This window comes from Etheostoma spectabile, chromosome 6 (genome assembly GCF_008692095.1).
Source record: "Etheostoma spectabile isolate EspeVRDwgs_2016 chromosome 6, UIUC_Espe_1.0, whole genome shotgun sequence".
NCBI lineage: Eukaryota > Metazoa > Chordata > Actinopteri > Perciformes > Percidae > Etheostoma > Etheostoma spectabile.
Window position 1 is genome coordinate 2,952,295 of NC_045738.1, and position 13,167 is coordinate 2,965,461.

Consider the following 13,167-nt stretch of genomic DNA (forward strand, 5'->3'; position numbering starts at 1 on the left):
AATACACACACACACACACACACACACGGGCACTGCATGGTGCAGATTGCCCTCCTGAACGTGAAGTTGTATTTTTCCACAAAGTCTTGCAAAGTGTTTGGCAGTTTCATTGCACTTTTACACATGCACACACACTGTACACGCACATACGGTTTGCTGGCACAATGGCCCAACTGACAATAGAAATATCCTTCACCAAGATGCTCAGCCATGCCTCCGCATCCGCAAACGTTCTGCTGAGGGGAATGCTATGTGTGGTTGAAGGAACCATTCACCTTCACCTATGAAGGTCCTGCTTTGTTCTTTTAGTGATGCTTCACTTCTTTTTTTTCTAAAAGTGCAGACAAGCTGAACAGAATTATACTAATGGGCATTCAAACTAATGTTTACTCACAGCAATGAATTAGCGTCCGTGAATGAGCCTGTAAGAGATCCAGCAGGTATACAAGGCCATGAAGGAGAATCATTAGGAATTTAGAGAAGTCAAAATAAATACATCAAGATAGGAAAGTAAGGAAAGGTTGTGCAGTGCCCTGCTACTGTGCTACTCACGGTGTAAAATGCAAATTTTTAATGATTAGAATTAGGTATAATTTATATATTATACTTTGAAAGTATACATTAGAATTGACATTGCAGGATAAATCCAGGCAAGAAAAGTGACAGAGCAGCATTGAGGTGCACTTAATCCCCACCTGCTGTACTGAGCGGCTTCCAGGTGTCAATGTTCATACTAGTGAACATACCGTGGTTGAAAAAGGTGTGTGTGTGTGTGTGTGTGTGTGTGTGTGTGTGTGTGTGTGCACATAGTCACAAAATAATAACATAAGAGGGAAGGAGTTATCACGTAAATTGGACACACCTGATGGCTTTTTCACAAAAGCAGAATTTATAATTCCAGGATAACTGATAAAGCGAAGCTTGACCTCGTCTGATTGGTGCATCCCGGCTTTGTGTGCTTCACGAAGGCCAAGCCAGGCTGAGGAGGAACGACTAGGTCGAGCCAGGCTGAAGTATTTCGGATAGATGCACGTTCACGGCTTTCCTTAACAGATTTACTGATGCTAAAATTGAGAATATGTGTTATTCAAACTTTATGCAGAGTGAGCAGCAGCTCCTTGTGGAAGCATGATAACGGGAAACACATTATTTGTTAAAAAGAAAAGAAAAATGAAACAGTGAGAGAAAGAGTTGCAGGTGATCGTGGATCGATCGAATGCGTAAGTAGCCTGAAAATATACCTTTAATGACCACTGTTCTGAGTTGAAATCCTCATAATCCTACCATTCAATGATTAAGCTACCAACCATTTGCACAAAGTAACAGTTACTCAGGGAATTTACCATGAAGATCAATTTTCCACAACATTAGAATATAATGCGTAAATACATTGTTTCTACCTCTCTCTCATGGGCTAAAATACTGTATATATTTTATTATAATTTATGAATAAGTCATATTAACTTCCACTGCTCACTTTTAATGCAAAATGTACACCTGTTTTTTTGTGTGCAAATGACAAGTTGCTCATTGAATGGTTTGAGTTAAGAGCAGTAGTTTGTAAATGTATATTTTTAGACTCATTCACTTGGGCCATGCTTTTTCTCACATGCTTTTTTTTTTTTTTTTACAGAGGCCGAGTTTCCTTGTTTACATATCATGAGCTTAGCTTCCTAATATACTTCATATGGACATAGAAGAGAAAGACGCTGAAGAAATTGGACACTAAAATCTTGAAACTATAAAGATAATTAAGTGATACATTTCATGCTCACTGTAAACATGAATGTAACAGAGTATGTTCATTGGTTATATCCACCCAGCAAAATACAATGTCAAAAACCATTGAGGTGTCCTCTCCCTGTTGTTTTCAGGAATGGACAGTAGTCTACACAATATACAGTAGTTATCCAGTGAACTGTGTATATCATTTGGAAGGGGAATGTACAATAAGGATATATTCTTAAAATTGCACAATCCTCCCAAATTACACGCGTTAAAGAGTACAAACAAATGTATCAACTAAAATAATTTAAGGTGCATTGGTCAATTATAGAAACACACATGTACAGCACTTTATGTATTGCCCTTAGTAACAGACTTCATTTAAAACACATTTGCAACTTTATCAGCCTTTTCTAATTATGTCAACTGCGGTAATATATTCACAAAACTTCTAATAACAATATGTAAACAGCAGTTTTCATACGGGAATAACACAGTAACAATGTCACATGAATAATTATGAAAAATAATGGTCACAACTTTAAATAAAAACAGTGCTTAACTGAACAGCAATGTCCACCTGTTGTTTTTTGATAAAAATAAGGTAAAACCCCTTTTGAGTGAACATGAAAAGGCCCCCAAATTAATAAATCCTGGCTGTTAGCTTGGTCAGGAGCAGGCTAGCTGCACATAATAAATCTCCATGGTAACTTGGAGCCTCTGCTTTTGTAAAACCTAGTCAAGGCTAAATTGAGCCAGGATAACTGGGAAATCCCGGCTTAATCCCTTATATTGGTTTTGTGAAATACCACTCTTCTTTCCAGTGGTTCATCCAGTTTAAAAAAAAAAAAATCATTTGGGTACCTCATCAATCATGCACTCACACATAGAGAAACAACAACAAAAACAACAACAATACTCTACATGCAATTGGACAATCATCGCAGTTCAACACCTCAGTCAGCATCTGTCCCCATCAGAGAGAGAATAGGTGACCATCCGTAGCGGGAGCAAAGCTTTATTTTGATTTTGAGGTTCAAAGGTCCTGAGATTCAAGTTGACAGAAGCTGTCATGGCTGCCTGAGTGGCTGTGTCAGTGAACCTGAAAATATTTGCTCGGAAGCATCAAACACTAAGAGAAACCCATGGGTGAAAACTGAGGCTTTTTCAAGTTTGCAGGCCCAATCTGGCCCCTTGCTAATTTTGATCCGTCCCCTATAAACATTTAAGTTCACAATACATTTTGGCCCACCTACTTTTTGTCACTTTTCACAACGTTTTTTCCCCGACAGTTTTTACCCTTTTTCCTAATGTTTTTGGCATTTTCTTCAACATTTTTGTTGACCAAACTGTGAGTGAGAAGACTAAATGAGACATGCAATAATGTAGTCAAAGATATTTGACTTTCCCCATGACATAAAAGCAATACATTCTGTGTCTGGCTCTTGATGAAAGTCTCATTTTCTAGTGTGGCCCTTAGGGAAGTTGAGTTTGACACTCATGCTGTAGAATGAAAGCAACTAAAAACATGTCCACTTATTGTTAGATTAAGGGGGGGGGGGGGGGGGGGGGGGGGGGGGGGGGCAGCTTGCACCATTTGTTTTTCTCAGTCAACTTTTTATATGAAATTAAAATGTGGCATTCCTGGATTTATTTACTTGAAATCCACCATATAAGCTGTAGTTTTCTTTTAGTTTTTCACTTTGTTTGTTTAGTTTGGAATATTGATTGCAGATTTCCTTTGTCATGAACATGAACTTGGAAAAACAACCAACAACCAAATAATTTTAGAAGGAAAGAAATGAGTATCTGACCGCCAAACCACACATGAAATTGATATTTCCACATACAATCCCTCTTTTGAAATGTTTAATACATATTTGATTTGCTCAGCTTGACAATATGAAATAAAGCCATCACCCATAAAGTCTCTATAAATATATTTCTGCTGTCACAATTACGACTTTAAAAAAGGGCTTCCTTTGGAATGTTTCATGGCCTCTGACCCCATAGTGCAGGCAGTTTACATGTCCATGTCTCCACTAGTAAAAACCACATTCCTACCTTCCAACTGGGTCAAAGATGAAAGATGACACAGATCTGATACTGACAAGCGAGACAGATCTACCATTCAACAATATTTCTTTTGAAAGCCCAAAAAAACGGTACAATAAAAGATATTATTATATTACATTATGACACACAGATGTCAAGTATGCGCCATGTTAAAATCTATGCTTCCTTGAGGTAGGACTTTCTAAATTATGTTGTCTTTTGTTAATTTTCAACCATACATTCACCTTGACTGAAATTTCTGTCTGGAACATTTAAACACATGGACATGCATTTTAGGCATAAAAGGCAAGGCACTCTTTATTTATCCATAAGTAGATGTGCTGGAGGCGTGTTCCTAATGTTGCTAGGCAGCAACAAAGTTGAATGCCGTCACTCACTTTGCATAGCTAATGACAATATGCATAAGACATCGGGAGTTATGTCCCCCAATAAGGCTAGCTTTTATTTCATTAACACAATCTTTCACAGTCTATAATCAGCTAATACTGAGACCGTGATGTGCTTTACACAAAATCAGTTAAAAAACAGTTAAAAAAAAATAAAAACTGATAAAACACATATGACTAAACAGTTAAAAATAAAAAACATTAAGACACATAATGTAACATACACATGCTTTGTCTCTTTTTTCTATTTGGACAACAGAGAAAATAAACTGTGATAGGCTGTTTTCTCTACTTGGAGTTGACATAATAAACTTGGAGTAATTGTGGCACTTTTTTAAGCCAAAACTCCAGATCTACAAACACTAAAATCAGTGAAAACAATGTGAAGAAAGTGCCTTTCACTGCAGAAAATTGTGAAGATTGGGTATTTGTTCTGTTTCCTGTTTTATGTTGTAGTCCGTGTTTCCTCCCTTGTGTTGTCTAGTTGGACTTCCTGCCTTGTGTTTTCCCGCCTCTGTGATTGTCTGCCCCACCCTGATGTGTTTCACCTGTTCCTGAATCTAGTGCCACCTGTCTCTCGTGACCTCGTTACCCTGTGAGTGTAGTCTTTGTGCTTCCCTTGCCTTGAGTCATCTCATTGGGGTATTTTCTGTGTATGAGTCTACCTGTTTTTGTCTCTGTGTTACTGTTTCCTGTGGTTTCTGTACTTCTTTGTTACTTTTGTTTTTTGGATACTTGGCCTGGCCTCCTGTTTTATGGACTTTGATGTATGGATTTTTTGATAATAAATATTTACGCCCAACACATCGCCTGGCCATATCTGCATTTGGGTCCAAACTGTGTAAATTGACTAGAGCGTCTGTTCATGGAAATGGCCTGTGAAAGTCAAGCATATCATATATTGACCTTCTGCATTTTGTGGACATTTTGGATCAGTCAGCCATTCTCTGGAGACAGGAGGAGACAGTAAACAGAAGCGTCACTTTCTATTACCAGCTGTGGCGAAATATGCAGACCTCAGAAATCTGGATAAATGGTGTGGGATGTAGAAATTGCTTACACTTGTAGAAACAAACGGATTAATTTAAGCAACATTACTGGATTGTCTGTGCTCCAATTCCACTTGTGAATGCATTTGAATCAGATGTTAAGAATTAATATCTGTTCAGTTCACAGCTACATTGCTATCAGCTAATTTAGCAGCATAATTATTATCATGTTGCTATGTCTATTGTGGACATTTTAAAAGGACATATTTTGTCACAGTCTCCTTTAGTAGCATTTCATGTAAAAATAATAATTTTGACTCTCTTAAATCAACAGTGACACCAAAGTGTCTGCTTCATTTAAGCACTTCTTTTTTCTCTCTGTTTATTTTGAAGGCAGGCTTTCACCTGTTTCAGCAAGATGACACATAGCAGGAACTGACATGCCACTAGACTTAAACCTTGAACCCAGTTCAGGGTCAGCACCTCAAACCCCTAATCTACCTTAACAGCACTCAAACAAGTGCTCTTCAAAGGCCTGATTAAATTGTATCCTTATTTTCTTATTTCCTTACTTTCTTCTTCTCTTTCTTTGTCTTCTTCCCCTTTTTAGTTTTATTGGCAGGCTGCAAACCAATAATTAAGCTACATGCCGCCACCTACTGTACCGGAGTGTGTAATATCATGAAAAAAATGTTTACTTCCTTAATGTCATGTAGTTATTGTAATAGGATTTAAAGGTGAGGCAACAAATTGGAGACTGTTCAAAATGTTTGTGATGGTTTTATTTTGTGAAGTTTTTAGCCTTGTCTATTAATGCAGCATTTCACCAATTGTTTTCCAGGAAGTACCTTTTATAAAGTAGTAGAAGAAGAAGTAATATTTCCTGGAAGTAAAAATCCCACATGGCAAACCATTATGTGAAAATGTAGTTCACTGCCTCCACTCTTTAACATGCTGAACAAACCAAAGATGCACATTGAGAGGCCGAGCAAATACAAGGTTTAGTTGGTACACACTTATATACACTTTCTGCATTGAAAGCCAAAGCAAATGGAAAAGCTTTGCAAATGGAAGACCCCCACACTCAATCTGCTGCAAAGAAAGGAAGGCACTTATGCTGTGTTTTCAACTAGCAGCATTGTGTGGATAAAAAGTGAAATTTGAAGCTGACAACATTTACAAACTAAGAAACATGCAGAGTTTGTGCTGGTCGTCAAGTCTCTGGTAAAGCTGGAGGCCAAGAGGGAGGACTTCCACAAGAGAACAGATGTCTTCATGAAGATTGCTACATGGACCTTTTCAAGTGACAACAAACAGTTAGCTAGTTTTTTTTTGGTGTTTGTATGATGTATGTGTTTTGGCTACCTTTGCTTGCTGTGATGTAACTGACTAAAATATCAGTGTGTATGTGCTGTAGCTTAAGTTATTAATTTAACTTTTTATGACTTGTATTTGTGGTTTGGTTACTGTGCCTGTAGCTTCAATAGTATTTAGGGCACTTGGTGAGTAGGGCTGCCAACTTTTCAGTTTAGGTATTTCTCTGTACATTTTCAAAATGGTATCAAGTAAACAAACTCTCACTCAATATAAACAAATCTAATTTGATATTTTATGACAACAAATGAAACTCATGCGATAGAAAAAGCCAACATATTGATAGGCAATATATTTTTCATTGAGTTTGACCTGCCGATACCGATTTTAGCCATACAATATTTTTGAAGCTGTCCACAGAGTTTTATTATACAATACAAGACACTCTAATGACTTTTCTCCTATTTTGTCAGATATCCCTAAACACCCACACAGGTGATTTCAGTTATTCTAGCTGATTTGACCTCCTCCCAAGGTAAAAGTAGACTGGAGCTTACATTGGAATTTATTAGTTCACAAATGAAAAGCATTCATTTATGAGAAACCAATTCCATAATCGTGGTCAATGATGAATAAGTATAGTTGATAAGTATGATTAAATACTTCAATAGTTTACTTTTATAGTGGAGTTCTATTAAAAATGAATTCAATATGAATAACTTAAAACTTCTCACTCCGCTAATGACTCCCTCAGGGCCGACTTGGGCTCTCCATCATGAACGCTGTGCAACCTGAGTTACTGCTGTGTGCGTCATCGTTTTTTTAAACAAGTCTGACCAAAGGGGAAATAAAAAAGTGACTAACAATAAGTTTCCTTTTTCAGGATTGTCAGTGAATCATGACGGGGGTAGCTCTGTGATGAAAGTAATGAATGTGATTGGCCATGATTGTCACAGCCTCTGATGCACCCACATTTAATATTGCATTGTTTCTGATCCCACCGAGTGCGCCAAGGGAGCCAGGTCACAAAAGTGCATTTGGTTTGACTGTGAACTGGCCGTGCCACTGAATTGAAAGAAATAGAGACTGTGAAGTCCTTTTATGCAAACAAAAGGCAAACACTGTTAATGCTTGAAAGTTGGCAGCCCTCTACTATGTCTGTTTAGACTTCTTCTGCCTAATGATATGAAAGATGTGCCTCTATATAAATGACATATATCTTTAGAAAGTTTATTCCCCTAATCCCTAGGATGTTATTATATACATATATATATATATATATATATATATATATATATATATATATATATATATATTGTCTATTTGTTCTTTGTTTTTTAATAACTGTTTGTCTTTTTTTTTTAAATCTTTTTCTACATGTTGCTAATAGTTAGCTTTTTTTGTTTTTAGGCAGATCTACAAAATCTTCAACTGAGGTACCGTCGCTCCAGGCAGATCTACAAAAAGTAAGTGTCATTATAAATGTCTTTTTAAGTCTGATGTCTTTTTGGCTGGCCGCCGTACCTACCCATCTATTTCTCTCTCTGATTATCTATGATGGCCGCCGTGCCATGTCTGTCTATCTTTCTATCCATATTTCTATGTATAATGGCCGCTGTGTCATGAATATCTTTCATCTATTTGTCTTAAAATGAAGTGTAATTTTAACTGTCTTTAAAGCTGTGATGTGTTTTTGTCTGGCCGCCGTGCCTACCTATCTATCTTTTGTTTATCATGGCCGCCGTGCCTACCTATCTATCTCTTGTTTATCATGGCCGCCGTGCCTACCTATCTATCTCTTATTTATCATGGCCGCCGTGCCTTTGCTATCTTTCTCCATCCGTTATGACTCTATTCATCTCTCAATCTCAATATGTATCATGGCTGCCGTGCCATGAATATCTTTCATCTAACTAATCAGCTTAGATCAATATTGAGCCATAACATTTTTATTAACTGTAGTAATCCCTCATTGGGGAAATTAGATGTTTACACTCTATAAATGTTCATTACAAACACTCATTGGCTTAAAATAGACAGGACCTGTAGACATGCATTAGTTGTAGAAAGATGCCAGAGTAAAAGCACTGCCACGTATTCAGAGCTCCAAGCAGATAAGCTTTCAGCGGCTTGCTCAAGGGCACATAGACAGTGCCCAAGAGGTGCACTGGCACCTCTCGAGCGACAAGGCCACACTATGTAGAATGGCCCGTGATGGACTTTAACGGACACCCTCCGGTTCCAACACAAAATCTCTACAGACTGAGCAACCGTCACCCCCCCCAAAGATCTACAAAAAGTAAGTGCCCTTTTAATTGTCTTTAAAGCTGTGATGTGTTTTTGGCTGGCCGCCCTGCCTACCTATTTGATTATCTATGATGGCCGCCGTGCCAAGACTATCTCTCTCTACATATCCTTAATGTTTCTATATATACCTTTTATCTATCCCTCAACTCAGTCTGTCCCTCGTCTCTTTATCTCCTCCAAATCGCAATCTATCCCTCATATCTCTATCCATATCTCTATTCTCTTTGGATCATGGCCGCAGTGTCGTGAATATCTTATCTATCTTTGTCAAATTAGGGTAGATCAATTTTATTTACTTACTTACTGCCCGTCACCCCTACCAGGGTATGGGCCGCCAACAACAACAACAACAACAGCTCTCCAGTGTCCTCTGTCCTTGGCCATTTTCTCTAACTGGTTCCAGGTGTAGCCCATCTAGCCCAGGTGGTAGGTAGATCAATATCTGTCCTTAAATATTTTAATTTACTCAGTCCCTCTTTCAGGGAAATTAAATCTTTTACACTATTTATTATATACACATAGGCCTTAAATACACACATGCGCACACACAAACTATAGACAAGCGTTAGTTGTAGAGAGATGTCAGTGTAATGTGACTGCCGAATATTCAGGGCTCCAGGCAGTTTTTGGTGTTCCAGGGCACATAGACAGTGCCTAGGAGGTGTACTGGCACCTCAAGCTACCAGACCACAGTCAGTAAGGTGGTCCGTGCTGGACTTGAACTGGCAACTCTCAGATTCACACATCTCTACCCAGTGAGGTACCGTCGCCCCAGGAAGATCTACAAAAAGTAAGTGCCATTTTAAATGTATTTTAAAGCTGTGATGTGTTTTGGCTGGCCGCCGTGCCTACCTATCTATCTCTTGGATTATCTATGATGGCCGCCGTGCTATGACTATCTTTCTATCTATTCCTGATCTTTCCATCTGTCCCTCATACCATCTCTCCCTCATCTCTCTGTCTCTTCCAAATTTCAATCTAACCCTCATACTTTTATCTGTCCTTAATCTTTCTATCTCTAACTAATATCTCTATTCACATCTTTCTTTATCTCTCCAGGTATCATGGCCGCTGTGTCGTGAATACCTGTCTAATTAGGGTAGAACAATATTTGTCCATTAAGATTTTAATTTACTTAATTCCTCTGTTAGGGAAATTATTTACACCATTATTATACAGGGTAATGGGACTGCCACACATTCAGTGCTCCAATCAGTTAGGCTTTTGGTGTTCCATGGCACATAGACAGTGCCTAGGAGGTGTATTGGCACCTCAAGCTACCAGACCACAGTCAGTAAGGTGGTCTGTGCTGGACTTGAACTGGCAACTCTCGGATTCCGACACAAAATCTCTACCAACTGAGGTACCGTCGCCCCAGGAAGATCTACAAAAAGTGAGTATAATTTTCATTGTCTTTAAAGCTGTGATGTGTTTTGGCTGGACGCTGTGCCTACCTAGCTGTATTTTTGATTATCTATGATGGCCGCCGTGCCATGACTGTCTCTCTATACGTATCCTCAATGTTTCTATCTATACCTCATCCTTTTGTCTGTCCTTCAACTCTATCTGTCCTTCGTCTCTTTATCTCTTCCAAATCCAACTCTATCCTTCATATCTGTCCATATCGCTATTTATCTCTATACAGAGCATGGTGGCTGTGTCATGTATATCTTTTATCTATCTGTGTCTAATTAGGATTGATCAATATCTGTCCATTAACATTTTAATTTAATTAATCCCTCTTTTAAGGAAATTACATTTTTACACTTTATTATACACACATAGGCCTTAAATACACACATTTAAACAGACTATAGACATGTGTTAGTTGTAGAGAGATGTTAGAGTAATGGGACTGGCACATATTCAGTGCTCCAATCAGTTAGGCTTTTGGTGTTCAAGGGCACATAGACAGTGCCTAGGAGGTGTACTGGCACTTCAAGCTACCAGACCGCAGTCAGTAAGGTGGTCCGTGCTGGACTTGAACTGGCAACTCTCGGATTCACACAACATCTCTACTGACTGAGGTACCGTCGCCCCAGGAAGATCTACCAAAAGTGTCATTTTAATTGTATTTTAAAGCTGTGATGTGTTTTTGGCTGGCCGCCGTGTCTACCTATCTATCTCTTGGATTATCTATGTTGGCTGCCGCGCCATGACTATCTTTCTATAACCTCATCTCTCTATCTGTCCCTCATCACTTTATGTCTTCCAATTCTCTAACGTCATACTTGTATCTATTTAATTCAATTCAATTCAATTTTATTTATAGTATCAAATCACAACAAGAGTTATCTCAAGACACTTCACAGATAGAGCAGGTCTAGACCACACTCCAGAATCCACAAGGACCCAACAGTTCCAGTTTTTTCCTCCAGAGCAAGCAACAGTGCGACAGTGCGACAGTGGCGAGGAAAAACTTCCTTTTAGGCAGAAACCTCGGTCAGACCCAGGCTCTTGGGAGGCGGTGTCTGACGACCGGTTGGGATTAGAATGAAGAGTTTGTTTGTAGTAGTTCTTTGTAGCATAGCAGGGCACTGTGGGCGTTACAAGGCACAGCAGGCATAGCTGGCACCGCAGAGCGTAGCAGGATGTAACATGGCATCGCAGGACATGTAGCGGGACCATGGACAGCTGCTACCCTGATTTTTGGCGCCTCCCTGATCGAGGAAACATGCTGGGGGAAAGAACATAAGGACTCCGGGGAATGACTCCCGGAGCTAGGTTAGTAACAAGCTTTTCGGGACATGGATGCACACAAATGGAGTGAAGATAGAGAGAGAGGAGCTCAGTGTGTCCCCCAGCACTAAAAGAGAGAGAGAGAGAGAGAGAGGAAGAGAGAGATGAGAGAGAGAGAGAGGAGAGAGAGAGGACATGACCTCCCACTGTCTACGGAGGTGGCTATGAGAGAGTGAGGATGAGAGAGAGACCATCCACTGTCTAGACGGAGGTGGATATAGAGAGAGAGAGAGAGAGAAGAGGAGAGAGAGGGAGAGAGACATGACCATCCACTGTCTAGCAGAGGTGGCCATGCGAGAGTGAGAGGAGAGAGAGACATGACCATCCCACTGTCTAGCGGAGGTGGCTTATGAGAGAGAAGTAGAGAGAGAGAGAGGAGAGAGAGAGGAAAAGAGGAGAGTAGAGAGAGGGAAGAGAGGAGGAGAGGAGGGATAGAAAGACAAGAGAGAGGGAGGAGAACAAGGAAAAGAGAGAGTGCGATGACCATCCCACTGTCTAGCGGAGGTGGCTATGAGAGAGAGAGAGAATGACCATCCCACTGTCTAGCGGAGGGGGCTATGAGAGAGTGAGAGAGAGAGAGAGAGAGAGAGACATGACATCCCACTGTCCAGCGGAGGGGCTATGGAGAGAGAGAGAGAGAGAGAGAGAGAGGAGAGGAGGAGAGAGAGAGAGAGAGAGAGAGAGAGAGAGGAGACATGACCATCCCACTGTCTAGCGGGGTGGCTATGAGAGAGAGGAGACATGAACCATCCCACTGTCTACGGAGGTGGCTATGAGCAGAGTGAGAGAGAGAGAGAGATGGACCATCCCACTGTCTAGCGGAGGTGGCTATGAGAGAGAGAGAGAGAGAGAGAGAGAGAGAGAGAGAGAGAGAGGAGATGACCATCCCACTGTCTAGCGGAGGTGGGCTATGAGAGAGAGAGAGAGAGAGAGAGAGAGAGACATGACCATCCCACTGTCTAGCGGAGGTGGCTATCTAGCCCTCATCTTTCTATCTATCCCTCATATTACTATCCATATCTCTATTTATCTCTGTATCATGGCCGCTGTCATCAGTATCTTTAATCTATCTGTGTCTAATTGGGGTGGATCAACATTGGTCCAGTAACATTTTCATTTACATTATCCTACTTTCAGGGAAATTTATCTTTACACTATTACTTTTCATTAAACACACAGGCCTGAAATAAGCAAGTGCAAACACAGAACCTGCAGACAATTCGTTAGTTGAACTGCCAACTCTTGGATTCACACATCTCTACCCAGTGAGGTACCGTCGCCCCAGGAAGATCATCAAAAAGTAAGTGCCATTTTAATTGTCTTTTAAAGCTGTGATGTGTTTTGGCTGGCCGCCGTGCTTACCTATTTGATTTTCTATGATGGCCGCCGTGCCATGACTGTTTCTATCTATCCTCCATACTATCCGTCCTTGTCTCTTTCTCGTCCAAGTTTTTATCTAACCCTCATTCTTGTGTCTATCCCTAATCTTTCTATCTATGCCTAATATCTCTATTCATATCTCTATTTATTTCTCCATGAATCATGGCCGCTGTGTCATGAATATCTTTTTGATCTACTGTATCTCTGTTTTAATTAGGGTAGATCAATATTGGTCCCATACATTTTTTTTA

At 39.9% G+C, this 13,167-nt stretch overlaps 1 long non-coding RNA gene across 1 annotated transcript in view; it reads right to left on the reverse strand.

The window, feature by feature from the left end:
* Positions 1-3,059: 3,059 nt before the first annotated feature.
* The window catches only part of LOC116691508 (uncharacterized), an 18,387-nt gene continuing 8,279 nt past the window's right edge, over positions 3,060-13,167 (reverse strand). The window contains exon 3 of the long non-coding RNA XR_004332495.1: positions 3,060-3,222. This is a non-coding gene — a long non-coding RNA (uncharacterized LOC116691508). The remainder of the gene's footprint in view (positions 3,223-13,167) is intronic.